This window comes from Aythya ferina (assembly GCF_964211825.1).
Source record: "Aythya ferina genome assembly, chromosome: 1".
NCBI classification, from domain to species: Eukaryota; Metazoa; Chordata; class Aves; order Anseriformes; family Anatidae; genus Aythya; species Aythya ferina.
In genome coordinates, this window is record NC_140296.1 from 175,822,176 (window position 1) to 175,827,438 (window position 5,263).

Here is a 5,263-nt window from a genome sequence, read left to right on the forward strand (position 1 = left end):
AGATGTGGCCCTGGCCCTTTCTAAAGCAGAATTTCACTCTGTTGCCTACACATATGAATAAGAGAAGTGCTCGGAGCCACTTATATTCTTCTGACAGCTTGGGCTAACCAAAGGCTGAGCACATACACTCCAGGTTAACATGGAGGGGCAGTTCTCACTGCCACCAATTTTACTGTCTCTGTTACAAGCTCTGAGAGAACGCTGCAGTTACAAGAGCTACTTACCTTCCACATTTCAAAAGCTCTGAAATACTTGTCTTGCAGTGCAGGAGCACATTGAAGCCCAGACAGGATTCAGATCTCATTATACCAAGCAGGTTAAAAAAACTCACCAGGCAAAGTCCCATGAATGAATCCTGTTGATGTTATTATATTAGTACAACCCGAGCAAAACAGAGATACTGCTCTGGAACAAAGTGGCATTTGCTCCAGTGCAATGTTATATTTAGGTAATTTTCCTCAGTATAAATAGTGATTAAAAGGTGGCTTATCCAGCTTATCCATACTATAATAATAATAATCTTTATTGAGAGGTTTTCTTTTTCTTTTTCTTTTTCTTTTTCTTTTTCTTTTTCTTTTTCTTTTTCTTTTTCTTTTTCTTTTTCTTTTTCTTTTTCTTTTTCTTTTTCTTTTTCTTTTTCTTTTTCTTTTTCTTTTTCTTTTTCTTTTTTTTTTTAATTATTTTTATTTTTAAACTCAAGGAGTGATGAAGAGTTTATATAATTAATCAAGATACTGGAAAAACAGCAACTGGCATAGGTGTAATGTGGTCTGCACTGGTTAAGTATTGACTAAATGGCAAGTCTTCATACAGGTTTACACAGCAATGGCCTGTTGTTAAATAACCCCACGTGTGAACATTTTGCTTAGGAGCAACAGGAATCCTTTCTGCAGCAAGAATTTTCACACAGAAAAGATACTTTGAAATAGCTGGTATCCCCTTTTACATCCTTTTTATATGAAGAAACTTTAAACTGAGAAGTCATGCATGCCAGAACATGTATACTGTAAAATATTGAAAATATTATTATATCTTTAACTTCCCCAAAGCAATCAGCATAATATCATATTCAATATCATAATCACACTGTGTTTCCCTAATATAATGCTATAAGAAAGTCAGTTTTAAGAGACTTAACCCCAGCTAGAGAGCAAGAGAGCCTGATGTACAAAGATGTAAAATATATTGCACATGCCTTCTGTCTTAAAGATGAGTTTACTTTAGGTGATCTGAATTAAAATAGAGTGCAAATGACTATTCTGGTACAACCCTATTTATAAACAATAAATACCAATAAATATCTATTTATAAACAATAAATACCAATCTTAAAACTAAGGGAACTTAAGATTCACTCATACTCTTTCTTTCTCTGGAACATTTCTGAAGACTGCTAGTACTGACTCCATCAGTTCTGTCATCCAAACCACCTATCGGTGCAGTAATGTGCTGCACACATATTTAACAGAAGACAGATAAGTTTTCTGGGTTCATATAGCTATGACTGAATGACGTACTGTCTGGTTAAGGAATTCTCAGCTTTGTCAGGTTGTAGCAAAGTCCTCCTAACATTACTGTCCCTGTGAAATACTTTCTGGGTTAAGCACGTGAGTATTATACACACCTCTGACATGTGGTTTTCTGCATTATCACTGGAACAGGTATTACTGAAAATGGAGTCATTGGTTCCAATCGGCTCTCTCAGAAATGAAATGTGATTCCATAAGTGGACAAAGGTCAGTATTTTGAGAGAAGAAAGAAAACCAGTACTCTGAGTTCTTAGTACTCAGAGGTACTCTCATCCAGACTTGCTGGTACTGTGGTACATTTTTGTCCATTCTAGGGTAAAATTCTGTTACTAAATTCAGGATTTGCTTGGAGCTGTTTAGTCTGGCTTTCTTGTGAACTGAAGAACACTACACGTAGCAACTACCCCTCCCCCTTGGTCGCATGACAAACCACCACCATTTCAGTTGTAGAAATGATTTGGGACAGCTTGGAGCTTTTACTGGTGTTTTCTCATGCTCCTATTTGTAGAGAGAAGTTATGAGAAAAATGGCCTTTCTTTCCTCTTAAGTATGTTCCAAGAATAAGACTCATCCTTGCACAGAGAGGGCACCATGACCCAACCACTTAAACTTTTGAACGCCCCAACCTGAATCACCTTGGAGCTCCCAAAACAGGCATTAGCTGGGAGTTCAGTGGGAAAGAGGCCAAATGCTGCTGGGAAAACATCACAATCTTTAAGCACAGTGGTTTGGGTGATGTCCATGCAGCAGAAGGGCTGGAACATGACAACTGGAAAGATTACTCGGCTGTTAGGAATAACATTTGTGGCTGGCAGTTGTGATTCTCCCTGCTGGCTAGGAACGCTTCTCTCCAAGAATAGCTCCTGTGGGATTACAACACATCCCAGTGTTTTGTAACCATCAGTGGCAGTTCTGTATTGTTTCTCATAATCGGTATGGAAACAGTATGCTGCGACAGAGGAAAGGTCAAGAGAAAGAGCTTGTTTCAAAATCACTGCTTTCCGAAAGTGGGGAAATAATTTATTTTTATTTCTATTTTTTCATATGGTAGGGAGAATGCACTGTGTAAAAGGACACAAGGAGACAGGTTTCTCTACTGCTTCCTGTCAGGAGATATCTATTTGGGGAGAGATTCAAGCAAGAATGAGAGTTCTCTCATTTGTATAATTTTATATTATACAAATTAGATGTCCTGCTCTGGACTATTCATGCTAAGCTCTCTCTATAGTCAATGGAGAAAAATGGACCCCATAGGCATGGAAATCCTGTCTTAGCATCAGATGAATCAGCTTCTGGAGGAGCTTGTTTCTCCCTGCAAGGGTTTGGGTCTGGGTGTCTAGTTCATGTAGGCATCTGAACTGGACTTATGTGGCGAGGTTTTGGTATCAGGAGGTTGCAGAGGTGGCCTCTGTGAGCAGAGCCCAGCAGTTGCCCCAGGTTAGATCAGAGCCAGCTCCAGACGACTCCAAAAGGGACCTGCCGCTGTCCAGAGCTGAGCCAGTGAGCGACACTGGGTGGGCCTCTGGGAGAGCAGATTGAAGAAAGAGGAGTGAGAAAATGTGAGAGAAGCAGCCCTGCAGCCCCCAAGGTCAGTGCAGCAGGAGGGCAGGAGGTGCTCCAGGCACGCAGCAGCAGTTCACTTGCAGCCTGTGGAGAGGCCCCTGGTGGAGCAGGCTGTCCCCCTGCAGCCCATGGGTCCCCACATGGAGCAGATCTTCACGCTGCAGCCCCCCCATGGGTGGAGGAGCCCCTGGTGGAGCAGGTGGATGTGGCCTGGAGGAGGCTGCGGCCCATGGAGAGCCCCCGCAGGAGCAGGCCCCAGGCCGGAGCTGCAGCCCATGGAGAGGAGCCCACGCAGGAGCAGGAGGTCTGGGGGGAGCTGCTGCCCACCCGTGGGGGACCCGTGCTGGAGCAGTTTGCTCCTGGGGGATGGAGCCCGTGGTACGGAGCCATGTGGGAGCAGTTCTTGAAGAGCTGCTGCCTGTGGGCAGCCCCCGCAGGCTCAGTTCGGGAAGGTCCCCACGGGGAGCAGGGGCAGAGAGGGACCGTGAAGGAGTGGCAGAGATGAAGTGTCAGGGGCTGACTACAGCCCCCATTGCCTGTCTCATTCACCTGCACCACTTGGCGATGGTGAGGAGGTAGAAGATGGAGGATGGGGGGGGGGGAAGGTGTTCTCAGTTCGTTTTGTTCCTCACTGTTATTTGTGATAGGCAATAATTTATATTAACCTCCCTATGTTGAGTCTATTTTGCCCATGACAATAATTGTTGAGTGATCTCCCTGTCCTTATCTCAACCCTTGAGCTCCTTTCATCGTATTTTCTCTCCCTTTCCCTTTGAGGAGGCGGAGTGAGACAGCAGTTGCGGTGGAGTTCAGCTGCCCAGCTGGGTAAATCCACCACAAGGTCTAACTACATGCAAATTAATCCAGGCCAGCTGTCTGTGCCAGGCTTGGACCATCCCCAGATGTGCAACCCATACATTTTATTTGTAATTTATGCTAGTCTCTGAGTAGCATAAAAACAGAAGAAAGAAATTGCCATAGAAGAAGAAAGGGAAAGGCAAGGCAGATAAAGAAAGAAAAGATCAGAAAGCGGGGAAAATGACAATACTAGTAACAGGATGTAAATGCAGAAGGAAATTAGGATAAATGACCAAATTCATGTGTGAAATACTACACAGACTTCAAACTGCTGGTGTACAGGATTACTAGGAAGGCACAGAAGCAGTGAATCCTGCAAAAGTATTTTTATTATAGTTCGTTTGTAAAAATGTAAATGCTCCAAGTAATAGATCTTTCCTTGCTTCCATATGATGTCAAATGCTTTACCCACATTTTCCTTTTCTTCATCATATCCCAGTATTTCTAGCTGAAATTCTGTGACAAGTTGGCTTTCAGAAACGGAAAGTTTATCCGTTGTTCACTTGCTGAATTTTCAGGAATGTCAGCGTCTTCAGTTACGCTCATCCACACACTCGGGTGAAGCTCCCCTTGGGCATATTTTGCTCTCCAAATCCCATCCCTTCTGGACAAAGGCAACGCAGCAAAGACGACTTTTGCCCAGCCCGATGCTGACCACCACCACCTCATTGTCTGCTCGCTCCCTGCCGTCTACCTGTCCCTAAGCGCTGGCTGCTGTGCCGCGCTCAGGACGTGCGCTCTTTGTTCTGTGTGCACAGCATCTTGCAAAATGGCATCCTAGCCTGTGACTGGGGCTGCCGTGCAGGGACACAACACAGGTACCAGCCGCCTGGTGCCATGCCGGCAGGGATGAGACGAGCCCCGAGCCGGAGCGGTGCCCGTGGGCGCTGCCGGACACCCGCACCCCTCTGCGGGCCGCGGCTCCTCAGCAGCCCCCCGCCGGGCGCTGGGTGTCCCCAGGCGCTGCCTGCAGCCCTCGGGCCCGGCTCGGGGCCCCCCAGGCGGTCCCAGCGGCAGCCTCCAGCCCCCTCCCAGTTGCTGGCCGGGCAGGCCCGCACCCCGCACCCCCGCCCTGCCCACGGAGGGCTGAGGCTCGGCCTCGGGGCACAATGGCCGCGGCTCCGCGCTCCTCCCTCCCTCCCTTCCCCTTCCCCTTCTCCTCCTTCCCCCTCCGGGCCCGTCCCCGCAGCGCCCCGAGCCTGCCCCGCAGCCGGCAGCGGCGGAGCGGGGCCCGCCGGGCTCGGCGGCCTGCGGGCGGCCGCTGGTTGGCGGCGGGGGGACACGTGAGGGAGGGAGGGAGGTGAGGAGGGAGGA